The following is an 18117-nucleotide window of genomic DNA, read 5'->3' on the forward strand; positions in this document are numbered from 1 at the left end:
GTTGGAACAAGGCTCAGTCTTGGGCTTTCCTATTGGTTTGATTGTTTGAAAACTGTTTTACTTAGCTGATATTTAAACACAGAGTTTGTGCGTAGCTGTGCACCGCACAACGAGGGTTAGCACTGCCGTGTATAGATGCAAATGCTAAAAAACTCAAATTTTCCCTAGATAACTGCCAGGAGAGGAACCCAGCTCCCCTTTTTGAGGTACATGTTTCTTCCCCTAAACCTCCCATAGATTAGCTGATTTTACAAGTTCTCCAGCCGAACCTAGTCCATCTAGCCCACTCTCCACCACTTATTACAGAATACACCTGACATAATGTAAGGTCAGTTTCCTACCATTACTCCAGCCAGCCTGATTGACATGGGCATCCTGAGGCAATGTAGCAATTGTCTCATGTATGCAGAAAACCTACTTTTCCTAAAACATACAAATACAATATGTGAGAGATGTATCTATACTATGAATCTGGAATCAATGCTCTCTCTCTCTCTCTCTCTCTCATGTAACAACAAACCAAATACCAAGCAGATTGTGAGCACCCACACTCCACCTGTCACACATACCAAGCACACAACACATAAACCCACATATGTGGAGGTACTCATTAGAAATATACCAAAAGAGCAAAGACCTCCCAAGCGCAAACCTTCTGCACACAATACAGTCCCAACAGCACCCACTACAAATAATAACACACGCATCAGTGTCTCACCCAATAAGCCCCTAAGGCAAAAGATATTTGGCTTAATTAAGGGCAGATCTTGCCTGCTAAACCTGGTGGACTTCTTCAAGAATGTCACCAAGGCCCTGGATGAAGGCTAAACAGTTCATACTGCCTATCTTGACCTAGCCAAGGCCTTTTACACAATCCCTCATTCAGGCATCATTGAGAAACTCACCCAGCTGGGGGTTAACGCTTATATCACTAGATGGGTTGCCAAATGGATCACAAACAGAACACATACAGTCAAAACTGGGGATGCCACCTGTACTAGCAGGCCTGTTACCAGTGTTGTTCCACAAGGATCTGTGCTAGGCCCCCTACTGTTTGGTATCTATTTTTCAGAAGTCCAGTGAAAATAGATGGTCTATGGCTTACCAAGTTTGCTGATGACTGCAAACTGGGTGCAATCATTGAATCCCCCAAAGATGTCAACATACTACAAAATGGGCTCACACAGACAAATGATTGGTGTAAAAGTCAAGGACTTAAATTAAATGCAAACAAATGCATTATCATCTCCTTCAGCAAAGGAGAAATCCCTGCTAATAACAACATTAATAATACCCCCTAAGTTCAAACCCAGTGGTGACAGATTTAGGAACACAAGTTGATAGCAGCCTTAATTTTGATCATCAGGTGTCCACAGTAGTAAGGAAGGACTTCTGCATTGCACACCTCATAAACAAGGGTATAGCATCCAAAGCTAAGGAGGTTATAACTCCCCTGTACTCAGCTCTCATCAGACCAATAATAGAGTAAAATGCTCCCTTCTGTATGTACCTCACCAGACATTTGCAGCATCTGGAGAGACCTCAGAGGTTTCCCAATAAGAAAATTCAGGGCCTAAAACACATGACCTATACGGACAAAATGAAGACCCTATTACTTTACTCAGTATCATATAGACTTGTGCCTACACTACAGAGCAGTCTCAGACCCTTCTTTGATGAAGCTGCTGCACATCCGCAAATCCAATGGGACAACATTCACTCACTCTAGGGATCTTAACCTAGTCTGTGATATTAACAGGACATACTGGAGAGACAGATATGTCTCCCAGATGTTGCCACTCTTCTGGAACAAACTCCCAATTCATGTAAAATAGAGCTCCTCAATGACCCTATTTAAGCGTAACCTGGACATTTGGACGGGAATCTGTAAATTTACACCAGGGGTTTCACCTATGTCCCTCTTAGAGAGGGACAGCTGGTGCTGATCTTAGATTTTCGTGCAAACATAGACTATATATCTTGGTCCATAAGGGAACAAGGGTAAATCCTGGCTAGGCTTGTAGAGGCCTTAGGGCCAATAGCCTAGTATCCTCCTTAGTCAAATTACTTTGCCTTTATATGGCTCTGTTGTCTTCCTTCATATTAATACAGAGCCTCACTTCAGATCACTTCTTTGGCTTTGAGGGTGTAACTATATGTGAAACAAGTGTGTAAGACCTGATACTTTTTCAATTATGCTTGTGTCTTCTAACAGGCTTTAGTACTCATTTTACAGGATAAAAATAGTTCCTGTTTGTTGGTGTCACTTCTTTTATTGTTCGGTATTTTAATCACCTGCAGTGACATTGCTGTAAGAAAGTACAGATGACTTGACCCAGCCAGACCCTTTCACTACAGTAAAAACAATATGTGTTAGTTACTTTGTCACTTACCTTCACTTCTGTCTCAAAGTAACCTTTCATGGGAAGGGGCACCACTGAGTTGTATGTGTGCCGTGACACTAACTTTCTACAGCTCTTTCTGTCAGTTTAACTTTTTGTAACAGTCACTTATCTTTATGTTAACACAAGGACAAGAGACTTATCAGTATTTTTACTTTAAACTGTTTCTCATTTCAAGAATCAGTACTTTTACTGTTACATTTGGCTTTGTGTTGGTTTTGCTCTCATTAGTGGTAAGTGCATGTGTGTTTATTCACTGTATTATATAGATATACTGTATAGTATCGTATAGTATAGTAAAATACAGTATTACAGAACAACTGGGCATTGATAGACATGGAAATAACGTATGACAAGGTCTCAAGAAAGATGATTTGGGCAGCTCTCTGATAGTTCAAAGTCCCAGAACCACTGATGTATAGGAATCCAATACTGTTCAGGCTCACAGAGCAGTTCCCGTTGGGACAGGGTATGTATCAGGGTTCAGCTCTGAGCCCACTTTGCTGGATAACATCAGCAAACAGGTTGGAGGGGACAAACCAACAAAGCTGTTGCATGTAGATGATGGGCATTGCAAGCACACCCCTCAGTTTCTTAGAGCAGGAAATCTGGACAAAGCCATAAATAATGGGGGGACAACGGCCGAACAATAAGGACGATTTTTAAATATTGCTCTTACAAACTTAGAAAGTTGATAGAATAATAGGTTTAATAGTAGCATGAATTTTCTGACAGATATGAAATCCGAAACACAAATGCCTGCTATTATTTTCTGACTTCAATCCTGACTGATTTGCCAGAAAACCACAATTTTATGAGAAGCAGATCAAAAATATGAGGTAAAAATCTGGACATTCTGTGAAAATCTGATCAGTTAAGAGGTATGATTGCAAGCAGACTCTAAACAGAAACTTCAGGGAATAATAGGGGACTGAAATGCAAAATGAATGCACATGGGATGAAAGTGAATACAGACAAAAAATGGCCATGGGAGCAAATCGGGATCAGAAGAAACTGGAAATAGAGATAGAAGGGAAAATACTAGAACAAGTTAACAAAGTCAAGTATCTGGGAGGTGTGGTTGAGGGAAAGGAAAGCTGAATTTATTTACTGACATTTGCTCACTGGGAAAGTCCAATCAAGCAGTGCCCTTTTCCAGCAGAGGCCTGGGGAGGGGGAAACTTCATTATGCAGACACCATGCTCATCATTTGCATTGTTTCATCATTTTGAGTAAGTTTCATTCATGAGCAACAGTTCCATTATTCAGATACCCTTGACATCAAACAGTATGAATTAAAAATAACATTTGCATGGGTTATATATGAATAACATTTTTTAAACACAGGGAGGTATATGCAGTGCGATATCATCAGTATGCATAAATTGTCAGGTTTTTACGTAAAAAATATTTCTTACTATAAAGAATTGTTCAAAATCTAGGACTTAGGAAAATGAGATAAGGGGTTAGAGCTGCCCATAGAAGGGAAGCATGGAAGCAGGCACAAGTAACATAAAGTAGATGACAGAGGAGAGTATAGTTGTGATAACAGTACATTACGTTTTATGCAGCAGAGAGTTGTGGCACAAATCCATATAGTTGAATGAGGAGGTAAAAGCTAGAATCAGTGGCCGAATGGCACAAAGTGTATTACTTCTGTATGGCGCAGAAATCTAGGCAGTGAAGACAGAGCAGCTGAAGAAACTTGAGGCGATAGAGATGAAGTACTTTAGATGAGTAGTATGATTAGCACTGTAGTAAAGATGAACAGATGAAGACATCAGAGCTGAAGCCAAAGGAGCCCTAGCTTCAGAAAAGGCCAGGAGCAAATTGTGGTGGTTTGGTCACATGTGCAGGAAAGCAGAAGATGATTTGATAATGCAGATTTGGGAGAGACAAGAAGAAGGCAAGAGGAGATAAGAACATCCAGTCAACAGCTGGATGGATTGTATGAGAGAAAACCTGGAACAATGGGTATGACTGTTGAAAAAGCAGAGGAGTGGCAATGAATTAAGAGAGTTTCGCACAGTAGATGTGATACCATGACCCCATTTAAACTGGGAAAAAGAGGAGTGATAATGTTTATCATGGACCTAGTTACTCTCTATTTTTATACATTGGCTTTTCCTGACATATTTGGTATATGTGGTCTTCAATACTATTTTATTTATCTATTATTTACTAACTGGGTAGATCTCATTAAGCCAGGGATCCCTTTTCGGGAGAGACTGTTTGTTTATGTCTCATTTTTTTGTCGTATTTCATACTGTTGTATGGTGGTCTGGCTGTTTTGTTGGGATTTGTATGCACTCTTGAAAAGTGGTTTAACTTTTAGCACATTGAACGTGTTTCCCTTTGGTGTGTGTTGTGCTGAATGACTGGATTATTCTTCACAATTCCTGTATAACACTTCAAATTGCATCCTCTTGTAGCCCTAACTGCAGACTACTGTTCTGCTGAGTACATAATTGCTCTAAACAATGGCACTCAGAAAGAAAATAGTTTTGTGCAGATACTTAACAAATATAAGCAGAAACAAGTCCCCCTGAACCCACTTGTGAAAGGCTTCACCCAACCCCCTTTATTTTACTGCTGTTTTTCTCTCCAAGGTCACCACAACAGCAAACATAACAAAATAAAAAGCTGCTTTGTGAGATACTATAATTACTGAGTAAACATTAAATAATACAGTGGGATCCTACATACGTGACTAAAACATGTATGTAGGATCCCACTGTATTATTTAATGGTTCCTATAAACAGATATAGGAAAACACAACATTAATCATCCAGTACTGAGTAAGCGCAAACTAAACAATGTGGGACTGAGCACCTAATGGGGACCCATCCTCTATGCTACCTACATAATTCTTTCTGTCTTATCAACATTGACACATACAGCTTATGCTTTGTTTTCTTTCTGTTTTTACTCTTTACCTTTATAAATTGTAGAAGGACTAACTTCTTTCCTAGTATGCATTGCGCTGATGCTTTTTGCTTTGCATTCATCTGTTCTCTTGATCAGCATTTCTGTCATTTCTAGTTACCTTGCAAAATCAAGGATTTTTTTGTGTTAAATCAGGATCTGACAAAGATTTTCTCCTATCTCTTCTTGAGCTGTTTGTTTGAATTATCTGTGTTTTTATTTTATTATGTATGTGTGAGGATTCCCATTTCCTTCCCATTTCCCTTAATATTGTATAGTTATATGCATGCTCGCCTATGTTCAATTAAAATGTGTTACACTTCATTATATATATTTTTTGGGTTCCTATTATGAGAGCGAAGATTCCTTTAGGCGAATACGAAGATGTCGACCCGTATTGCGTGAAGTACGTAAACCTCGAAAGTTCAAAACCGCGAAGTTCAAAATGTTGATTTGTTTTGGTTGGCCCGTCTGTGGTATAGCTCCGTAAGGTAAGTGTGCGATAGGTAGGAATTTAGTGTTAGGATATGGGTTAAGGTAAGTGCATAGATAGGTAATGTATGTAAGAGTTAGTGTAGTGTTAGAAGTAGGTGTTTTTTAAATGTATGTATGTGTTTTATTTATTTTGTTTGGGTGTATGTGTGTAGGGAAAGTGTGTGGTAGTTACAGACCTTAGGGTTAGGGAGGGGTTAAGGATAGTGCATAGTTAGTTGTGTATGTGGGGTTTAGTACAGTGTTGGAGGTAGGTTTTTTTTTAAATGTATGTATGTGTGTAGGGGAAGTGTGCGGTAGTTACGGACCTTACAGTTAGGGAGGGGTTAAGGAGAGTGCATAGATAGTTGTGTTTGTGGGGTTTAGTGTAGTGTTGGAGGTAGGGTTTTGGTGCTTTAGTTTAGGTTAGAAGTAGGGTTTGGTTAGTGTATGTATGTGGTTTATTTATTTTGTTTGGGTAGGTAGTATGTAGCGGGTGGTGGGGTTGGCCGACTATGACAGTTCTATATTTTTTTTCGTGGTTTAGTGCGTTCGGGATTTTCATGGTTCGCGGTATAGGGGTTGATGTTTTGGTATTCGCGCATAGGGTTTTTCGCTTTGGTAATATAGACCCTATTTTTTTACACTGAGAAGCATAACTAAAAATGGTAAAAGCTGAAAAAACATTTTTAGGGGTGTCCCTTTGCACCCCCTTACTTATATAGACCAACTCAATGATCACACAACATTGAGGAATAGTAAAAAAAAACACTGCAATGCATAGCCTACTAGTACAACAAATGTCAATATAGTTTTGATAAACCACAATGAAAAGAAATCACAATAATGATACTTAAGCAAAGTACATTCATTAGCATGTATGATAGGCATGTAAACATGCTTTCATTTTCCTTCATCACAGCACCCATGAGTTTATAAACTTCTAAGCACACAGTTTTCTTTAGCTGACAATATTCATTTAGCTTCCCTGGTCAGAGGGCATCTTTGCTACTTACCCAAACCTCCTTTGCTGACTTCTATCAACCCAGAGGATCAGTCACTGTACTCTTTAATCCTTTCAAATTGCTGAACTCATCACTCTGTCCCAGAAACTCAGACTAAAAATCCTGTGATGGAACCTTGTTTGTACTGTCAGGATCCAGGGTATCATCATTAAATAACTTCCCAAACTTACGTCCAATTTAGCTGTCACTTGACCATCGCTATCCACTAAAACACTTGCAATACAATCACTAATGGCCAGTCTCCTGATCTTTCTACCTTCATTTTTGAACAAGACTCTGAGATGCTTAAACTCCTCTACCTGAGATAGCTGCTTCCCTCTCCCATGTAGAGAACAATATAAGTTTTTTTAAGAGAAACCCTGACTTTCCACTTCTGACTTAGCAGTTCTTATTTTCATCCAATATTGAACTATTGTAATGAATGCAGAAGGCTACAATTATCTGTGGCCATACACTGTAGAATTTTTAATAGAAAGACTGATTAACTGAAGTAATACTTGCTTGTACTTCCATTGCATTGTGCAGTCATTTGGTGAAAGTGTACTTTCAGCTTAAATAAGAACAAACCAGACTTTATACATTTCCTTCTACAATTTATTTCCAAAATAGTTAGAACACACCTTTCTCATGGTCGGCTTTGATTCTGCTAGGTATGGTTCATAGGTTCATAGGCTTACAGGTATATACTAGGCTAATGACCACTAGGGCATTTATAAGCCTAGCCATGCAATCCAATCCAACTGTGTCCCTATTTATCATGGGCATTTATTAGGACAGAGTATGTTAGTTATTAGGTTTCTAGAGGTTAAGTGGGGGGTATGTTAGTTTGGACATTACTGTCTTCCACTGTCTATCAGAGACATGAGGGCCAGACCACGGGTGACTTTATGATTTCCCATCCATTGGTCAAGGTTACACTTAAATAGGGGTAGGAATGGACTCTACTTCACAAGGAAGAGCTTGGAGATCCTCTGAGACATGTACCTGTCTTACTGACATGTCTTATTTATGTCACAAACAAAATTTCAATCCTTGGATCTAGTGGTTCTTATGCTGCTCGTTTTACAGTTGGAACCATATTTATGCAACACTGACAGAATGGCCTGCATTATACAGCAGTTAAAGCAGAGGTTTAAGGCTATGTGCTGTAGTGTTTGATTACTTCAACCTCCATTTGCCTACTGTGTGATGCTAAGGAAGTCAATTGACCAGACAGTGCTTCTGGGTAATACTTGAGAAGAGGACTGTGCTTAGTGGTTTTATCCAGTTAATAAATTAATAAAATAAAATAAAATAAAAATCTGCATTGGTTACAATAGCAGTACAGGAAAACGACTGCAACACTGATACTACTTTTGGAAACTGTCTTCTTTTTTAACACCTTTATTAAATTATCACTTAAGACATAAAAGAAAACAAACCAAATCAACATGTTTCCAGTGATATACATTAGACATCACATATGTTCTTTTCTATAACTATCATCAGTTCAGCATTACATAAATTGCTCAATTCCTGCCTTACCTTAAACTCACTCCTCCTCCTCAGCATTATTCTGCATGCATTGTCCAACAATTTCCATTTATTTCTATGTAATTTTTCCTTCTCCTTTCGAAATATCCTACTTCTAATTCTTTTATATCTGTCACAATATTCAGTACCTCAAATATAGTTGGTTTAGAATTTATTATTTTTTGGCAGCCACTGAAATTAAATTTAACAAGGCCTTAGTATGATCAGGCAATTCAGATTCAGTGCCCAGCTCAAAAGAACCATTTTCTTAGTTACACCCATTTGTTCACCCAATATTTATGACAGAGTACTCTGTATGGAATATTTATATTCTGCCAACTCATTATTTCCAGAAAACACGTTACTGCTTTCTTACCAATCACATCTCCAACATTTATCAAAGTCTGCAAAAGAGGCTTGAAAGCTGAAAAATAGAAAAAATAATATATAAGGCAACCAGTGCACTTCAAGTTACTGAAATAATCTGAAACACAATTTTTATTAAAACTGTCTTCACAATGATTTAGCACTTTCAACCTTTACTAGGTCTCCATTAGGATAAATTCATTAAACATAATCAAACATTTTAAAACATTTTACATGATATAATCACATGGCTATTTTATTTCCACTATTTCTTATTTATATTTCACTTGAAAACATTTACATAATTTACTGCTCCATCGAGCTATGGACTAACCTAAGCATCCAGCATAATTTGCCATTTCATTTTCAAAAATTCAAGTTCATCTTCCTTATTACCATTGAAATTACTAGAGACAAAGTCCGCTACATTAAATATAAACCTTTTAAAATGCATACACTTCATAGAGTGCTTGGTCAAAGCATTCTTGCCATTTATTTTTTTTCACTCCATGTTGATGTTCATATATCCTCTTTTTGAGCTGTTTGTTGGTTTTTCCAATATAAAACGAGTTGCAAGAAAGATCCTGTGCATAATACACCGTATTAAGAAGACAAGTTTTAATAAATTGTGGTTCAGGTTATTTTAGTAACTCAAAGTGCATTGTTTGTTTTATATATTATATCTCCTACATTTGCCATATACCTTAGGATATTTTTTTTAAATCTGCTTGAGGATACCTATGAAAATATATCAAGCAAAAATCCTAAACCTTCTAGACTTTGTTGCATGACTGGGAGCCATACATATATCTTACCACTGTTTTCTTGTAAATTTCTTATCCAATCTCTCTTCCAAGTCTTTTCTAACCTCCTCTGATTGATTCCTATAATTATTGTGCAATATTTTATATACCTTATTAATTATCCGTTTTTTTTAACAACAGCTTCTGTTCTAGATGCAGCTAAAAAATTAACCAGAACAGGCCTTTTATTTAGGATTCTCCTATACTTTTCTCTTTGCCTATACTCTGATATTAATTCCTGGTAGGGAAGGCAGTCTGTAGCCTGCAATCCAAATGTCTTCTTGGCCTCATCCTATTCTATTACCTCTCCTTTCTATTTCTTTCCTTCCAATACCTTGTTTTTTTGGCAGTCTTCTCCAGTAAATTCCATTTCCCTCTTATCTGTTCTTTGTACCCTTACTTGCAGTAATCCCACTAGGCAAAATCAATTTCTCCATTCTTGGCTTAGTTCTTAGAATACTGTCTGCTACTTTATGAATACAACATTCTGTATAGCTGTTGTTTTTCTCCTTAAGCATCTAAAATCTCACTCTCTTGTTATTTCTTGAATTTTCCCCCCTGCTTCATAATCATCCCTTTCCAATTTGAATTATAACTTTCTGCTTGTGTTATGTATATGAGCCATAATAGTGTAGCTCTAAAATATCCCTTCAAATCAGGTAATCCTAAACCACCTTGTTCTGTTGGAAGGATCAGCTTATCCCACTTAATTCTTGCCCTCTTTCCCTCCCAGATAAATTGGGTCTATACCAAAATTCCAAAGAGGTACAACGCCGAATGTGAAAACATCGAACCCAAAATATCAAATAGTGAAAACAGCGAAGCCCCTGAATATCAAAATCTTACCTAGGGCAAGATTTCGGTGGGCCGTTCTGTGGCTTCGCTATTTCCTCCACTGTGGTGCAAGAGTTACGGACCTTAGGGTTAGGGTGTGGGTTAAGGTAAGTGGATAGTTAGTAATGTATGTATGGTGTAGTGCTGTGTAGGGTTGTGTTTTGTTAACTGCATGTGTATGTATTAATTAGTTTGTTTGTGTATAGATTTGTAGGTTATGTGTGCGATAGTTATGGACCTTAGGGTTAGGATGTGGGTTAAGGTAAGTGGATAGTTAATAATGTATGTGTGGTTTAGTGTGGGGTTGGGTTTTGTTAAATGTATGTGTGTGGTTTATTTATTTTGGTGGGCTTGTGTTGGGTGTATGTTTCTTGGAACAGCAAATTTTTTTCCCTGGGAAAAATTTTGCTATTCTGAGCGTTCAATGTTTTCAATATTCGAAATTTCAAGTTTGAACATATGATGTTCGACATTTTGGAATTTCAAATATATGATATAGACCTGATAAATTTACTCATTTCTTTATTAATTGTTGTCCACAACTTCTCCTCTATTTGATAAAAATATGCCTGACCTGTATATAAAGCCAAAGGGACTAAAACATCCTCACTGCTTGTTTCTTACTATGCATATCCATAAACAAGAGTTTCCAGTTACTTCTTCCTGCATATCTTACTCTTCCTGCATATCCTTAACTGCCATAACAGAAGCTTTTTTAATCCATAGTCATAAATACTTCATGTTATCATGTCTCCATAAATATGGATATTACTTAACCAATTCATCTGTGGGTATATAATTTATGGCTATAGCCTTTGCTTTATCTTTATTAATTTTATATCATCAAAAGACTTGAAACAGTCTCCGAATGTTTCATAACACTGAGATGCCCTTTTTTGGATTTATCAATTACAAAATAATATCATCTGCAAACAAATCCACCTTTTCTTGATTACCACACCAACTATATCACTGAATTTCTGAGTTCCTTATTTTTTTGCCAGTGGTTCTAAAAATAAAGCAAATAACAAAGAGGGGCGAAGACACCCCAGCCTGGTTTCTCTGTTCAGACACAATTTAACCAGAAAGGAACTCTCCTGCTTTAATTCTTGTCTCTGATCCTTCCATGTATTCTTCTAATTAATCTTATTATTGTATCAGGGAATGCAAATGCTTCCATTGTCTTAATCATTAAATCCTAGGTTGCTCTGTCAAATGCATTCTCTGCATCAAAACCTACCAACAACTGCAGTATTTTCTTATATTCTGCATCCCTCGGAATCATTGTTCTTCTTATTAATGTTGTCAAACATGTGCCTCCCCTTCACAAAACAACACTGAGCTGCATCTATTCATTTTGGCAAAACCTTTTCCATTCTTTTAGTTAGAATAGACATAAACACATTATAAACAGGTTTTAAAATTGAAATGGGTCTATATGATGTGGCTCTGATGGGTCTTTACCATCTTTAATTATTACAGCCACCACAGCTTTCTTCCAAGATGTTGGTGCTTCCCTATCTTTTAAATACTGTTAATGAAAACCTTCCAGATCTTTATAACTTTCTTCTCTCCTAACTTCCAAACTTCTACAGGAATGCCATCTGTTCCTGGAGACCTTCCTGCAGGTTGATTATACATCACCATTTTTTAACTTATCTCCTCCTACCTTAACTGTTAATTGTTGTGCCTAATCTACCTCTAACCATTTGTGTTTTTTTTCTTGATTTCCACATTTCTCTTCTTTAGATGAATTTTCATAAAATGTCTGGTATATCTCTAATACCTCTACAGGATCTCTGGTTATTTTTCTTGTTATAGGTTCGCTAAGTATGGTGACAGTCCTTTCTATTTTCTGCTGCCGAAGTTGTTATGCTAAACGTTTTTGTGCTCTGGAGTTATCAAAACACAGTTGCTTAACAGCAATCTTACTAGGGTCTATATCATATATTCGAAATTCCAAAATGTCAAACACCATATGTTCACACTTGGAATTTTGAATATTGAAAACATTGAACGCTCAGAATAGCAAATTTTTTCCCAGGGAAAAAATTTGCTGTTCTGAGAAACATACACACAACACAAGCACACCAAAATAAATAAACCATACACATACAGTTAACAACACCCAACCCCACACTAAACCACACATACATTACTAACTATCCACTTACCTTAACCCGCACTCTAACCCTAAGGTCCGTAACTATTGCACACATACCCTACAAATCTATACACAAACAAACTAATTAATACACACACATACAGTTAACAAAACATAACCCTGCACTTCACCATACATACATTACTAATTATCCACTTACCTTAACCCGCATCCTAACGCTAAGGTCCGTAACTTTTGCACCACAGTGAAGAAAATAGTGAAGCCACGGAACGGCTCACCAAAATCTTGCCCTAGGTAAGATTTCGATGTTCCAGGGCTTCACTATTTTCACCATTCGATATTTTGGGTTCGATGTTTTCACGTTCTGCGTTTTACCTCTTCAGAAATTTGATATAGACCCATCTTACTAAACTCATGCATATTAGCCACATACTCATTAGCACTCTGCAGTTGCTCCTCTTCTTGTTCTGTAAGATTCCTCTTATTCTGCAATAGTTTTAACATTTGCCAGACCCTCTAAATAATTCCTATTGCTTCTTAGCCATATCTCTTTTTATTTTATTTCTACCCTATTTTAAACAACATTTTCAATTTATCCTACTCACTAGCTATAACTTCTGAAGAAATTTCTATCTTTCCTAATAAGTCTTGAATAATTTCCACTACCCATTCCCTAAATTCCTCTCTTTTTAACAGGTAGGTGGGAAAGCACCAGTGTCTCATTTTTACTTCATTACCCTACATTTTTACCTTAGTTTTTTATTGCTGCATTATCTCAAATAGTTATTGGATGTGTGTGTTGAAACTTTCTATTAAATGTACATGTTCCCATGAAATTTATTATTTATTTATTTATTTATTTTACATGTGTTTCCTGGGAAAGTCCGACTGGGCATGGATCCTATTTTCAGCAGAGGCCCGGGGAGAAAAAGCTCCACAAAGATTAGAACAGCAAATACAGTAAATACAATACACATGTTAATAAAATACAGTACAGAGTCAAAAGTTAATAAAGTACAGTTTCAAGGCTAAGAGAGGAGCAAAAAGTAAATATACTATGAGGAGCACAGTGTGTTACAATAAGCAATACAGTTGAAAGGACATTTTGTTCAGTCATTTGGTTACATCCATCAGTGGCTAGTACAGTAAACACACATTGATTAAGAGTATAGAAAGGAGTTGTTGCAAGCTTTCATAGAAGGTTAAGGTATGATATGATGTAATTAAATGAAGCTACCCAGGGTAAGAACAATTACATAACCAAGAACTATGTAAATGGGAGCAGAGTTTTTTGAAATTATTTTTGTTTTCAGTGGTCCTAATATTTACAGGGTTGGTATTCCATGCTTTTGCAACAGATATGGAAAACAAGGAGTCCCAAGAGCTATTGTTGCTTTTCTCTGTGTCAGACAGTGCTTTATTGATGGATCTAAATAGGCATTTGTTAGAGTAGATATTAAATAGACCTTGAAGAGCATGAACTCTAAGATAATATAAATTTGGTGGGCTATTGTAAGCTGGTTGTATGTGAGCAGGTTGGGCAATTCTAGCCAGGATAGTTGCTTGATTGCTATGCAGTGATGTGTCCTGAAGGGTGAATCAGTAGCAAACCTAGCTATTTTATTGTAGCAGGTGTTTAGTTTGTTAAAGTCTGCTTTGTTTAGGTTGGTGAATATGGGGGAGGCATAGAGAAGTGTGGACAGTAGGTGGGTTGTTGCGATGGTGGCTTCACTGTCATTGCTGAGGGACTTTTTCCATCTGTATAGGGTTCTGAGTTTTTTATGGACTTTCTTTATTGTCTGTGCAATGTACATATCGAATTTCATATTGTGATCTATGATAACCCCTAGAAGCTTGGTGTGTTGGACAGGTGTGATAGCGGCGTTATTGGCTGAGAATATTGTGAATGGTGGTATGGGCTCTAGTGGGACAGAATATCATTAGCTGTGTTTTATTGGGGTTACATATTAGTTGAAAGTTGGCTAACCAGGTTTCAACAGTGGTAAAGGACTCTTGTGTCAATTCCTGGAGTTGAGGGAGTGATGGGGTAGAGCAGATTAGAGTAAAGTCATCAGCGTACTGGACTAAAGTGGCATGCCGGGTAGCTTTGTGGAGTTGGTTGGTGAATATGTTGAAAAGAAGAGGTCCAAGAATGGATCATTGGGGACCCCTAGGGTGACAGGTAGGAGGGGAGATAAGGAGTTTTGCCATTTTACTGCTTGTTGGTGGTTGGTTAGATAGTCTTGAAACCACACTAGTGTGGAGTGGCTGAGATTAAGATTGGAGAGAGCCGAAAGGAGTTTGAGATGGGAGACAGTATTTGAAGGCCTTGGAGAGATCTAGGAATACAGTGGATACTAGGTTACCAATGTTTCAATGTCATTTTACTGTGTTGGTAAAGCTAATAAGGGGTGCGGTAGTACTATGATTAGGATGGAATCTGTGCTGGGTGTTGGTTAGCAATTTATTTATGAGGAGATACTGCATTATTTGAGAATGTACACATTTTTCGAGGATTTTAGATAAGGGGGATAGAATGGCAATTGGACAGCAATTAGATAGTTCCATAGAGTTACCTCCTTTGTAGAGTGGTATTATATGGAAAATTTTTCACAGAGAAGGAACGCGTTGTTATGATAAAGAGCTGTTAATGAGCATGGAGACTGGGTAAGAGATGGCTTTGGCTGCGATCTTTAGATATTCTGCATGTAATTTGTCAGCAACCAGGGCTGTGGGTTTAAGCCTATTTAGGTATTTATATATTGTGCTAGTTGGGACAGGCTGTAAGAAGAAGAGGTTTTGGTCTACTGGTGTGGAAGACAGGTTTGGATGTGAAGTGGGAGAGCTACTATTGCTGTGGGCTAGGATGGATTTGGTGAAGTGTTCGTTGAATTGGGTGGCAATATTATTGGTGATGGTGCCAATGTTTGAGGTGGAGTACTGGTCTTTCCTGGTTGTAGCATTTTGTTAATGGCAGCCCAGAATTTTTGTGGGTTATTTTTGTGTTTGGTTTGAATGCCTATATAGTGGATGTTCTTCATGTTTCACTGTTGCAGTCATTACATTTGGGTTATCTGCTTGCAGGTAGCCAACAGTCGGCCTGATTATCAAAGTCTTGGGTCCTGTGTCAGTTGCTGTCTCTTCTTCCATGATGTTAGGTAGTCAGGGGTATAAAGCATGCAGCCGATGCCATTACATCAGTCTTTCTTGCCATGCGGTGCTCAAAGCAGAAGCAGTTCGCAAGTGCCAGTCAGCCGACTCCTGAAATTTTCGTTTTCGAGTTTCAGAAACAAAGTCTTCCAAAAAGCTAAGTACCCCATTGGGGATCCTTTTTCTTACTCTAAACTGATGTCAGTAAAAGTTAAAAATTGTATTTGTTGTGGAAAGCAAATACCTCATAAAGATTTTCATTTGTACTGCATTCCTTGCATAGGCCTAGACCATGATGTCCCTCGCTGTCAGTTTTGTGCCTTATTCAATCCTCGTACTATTTGTCGTCGGTTCATTTTTGCATCTAACTATTTCGGTACTCCACTCAATTATCCAGAAATGGCTTCGGTAAGCCATCCAACTACTGACATTCTGAAAAAACGTAAAGATAAAGACAGACCGCATAGGTCCAAAGCTGCCGACGATGCATCCGTTAAGCTAGTCGCCAGTTCGCCGGTACTCAGTGAGGTGCTTTCGCAGCCCCTGATACCCACTACTTCAGATTTGCAGAACTCTACTGAGACCCATTCAGAGTCCGGTATGCCGCGAGATGCTTCTTCAACTATGGAGCCTGCGGATGTCTCTACCTTAGATGGGTCTGGAGCTGCTGTGCAGGCACCGGCTTCTGAGGGTTAATTCAGGCCTACTGACTTGCATATCAAACCAACGCCATCTTCTTCTTCAAGGCCTAAGACTCGATCCACGCCTAGAAAACTGACGTCCAAACTGCATGGTCAGGCCCATATGCCTAAAAAACAAATGATAAGAATGGCTGAAGACCTTATTACTTTAATTAGGGGAAGCCACCCTTCTCCCTCTAAGAGACCTAGAACCGATTTTCCTTCTGATTCTTCTGATCAGGATTCTGAAATTTCTGTTTCTTCTGATGACCAGGATTTGTCCTTATCTACCTATGAGGATTCTGATGCAGAGGACTCCATTCCCTCTGCTTTTCCTCCAGAAGATTTCTCTTTTGGTGAAACTTTACACACTCTTAGGGAGCATTTCTGCTGGGAAAGCCAGGATTACTGACTCCAAAAAGAGGCTTGGGGAATTCTTACTCCTGCCTCAACACAGGCCTTTAGCTATCCCTCCTGTACTGGACATTGTAGATTATGCCTTCCTGGAATCTAGCCTGGCCCCAGACACCTTACCTCCAGCTCCCAGGAAACCTGACAGGTATTACTACCTGATTCTCACAAGTTCCTCTTTAAGAATCCTACTGCTGACCCAGAGACCATTTCACAGGGGCCCAAAGGCATTAAGGCTACTACTGCCAAAAATCCTACCCCCTCTGATAGAGATTCCAGGGCCCTGGACAGATGGGGCAAGAAAGTATACACTTCTGCTACTTTGGCCATTAGGGCCTTAAACTGCCAGTTTCATATGTAAAGTACCAGCAGCATCTTATTGGATTACTTAAACAGAAATTGATGTTGATTCCTGACTGTGCTGAAAATAAAGAATTACATGATTTAATGCATTCTGCTGAAAAAGTTGGTAAACATACTTTGCAATGTGGCTTTGACTCCTTAGAGGCATCTTGTAGGGCTGCTGTTACTGGGTCTGTTCTTAGAAGGCATGCTTGGCTTAAGGAGCAAACTCTGCCAGATCATGTTAAAGCCAAATTACTGGATGCTCCCTTAAACCAAGACTGCCTGTTTGGCAACAAAGCAGAAGAAGTTCTTAAAAAGATGGCGGAAAAAGATAAATCTATGTAAACTGTTAAAGATTTCCCGCAAGTACAGCCTCCCAGATTTAGTAGGCATTGACCTTCTAAGAATCGGTCCTTTCCTGTCTCTTCCAGGCCTTCTCAGTCCAAATCCAGGAACAGCAGACCACCTAGGCCACAGTCTCAAGGTACTCACAAGCCTAAGCAATGCGGTAGTAAGTAGTAAGACACCCCCCTATGGTAAACTGTCACAATGACTTAACCTTAAACCTTCCAAGCCCTGCTCATCTGACCGCACCTTTAGGGGGAAAGATCGCCCTGCATGCAAAAAACTGGGAACTCATTACCCAAGACAAATGGGTTTTAAATATTGTTTCCAAAGGATACAGATTCCACTTCCACACCTTACCAACTCAATAAGGTTGGCCAGACCTACCCCCAAATCAGTGGGCAGAGGCTCAACAGCAGGTCGTCTCTCTTCTAAGTATCAGGGCTATTCAACCTGTCCCAGCAGAAGAATGGGGACAAGGTTTTTACACCAGACTTTTCCTGGTTCCCAGAAAAGACAACTCCTGACATCCTATCCTGGATTTATCTATCCTAAACACCTTTTTGGTAATTCCAAAATTCAAAATGCTAATTTTTCATCAGCTGCTTCCCATGCTGGGCAAAAATGCCTGGTTGGCAACATTGGATTTAAAGGAAGCTTACCTGCACATCCCAATAAGGGATTATTGCAGAAAATACCTACGCTTCCTAGCAGGCTACATC

The sequence above is a fragment of the Protopterus annectens genome, chromosome 2.part1 (genome assembly GCF_019279795.1).
Source record: "Protopterus annectens isolate FY-2018-M chromosome 2.part1, PAN1.0, whole genome shotgun sequence".
Lineage (NCBI taxonomy): Eukaryota > Metazoa > Chordata > Ceratodontiformes > Protopteridae > Protopterus > Protopterus annectens.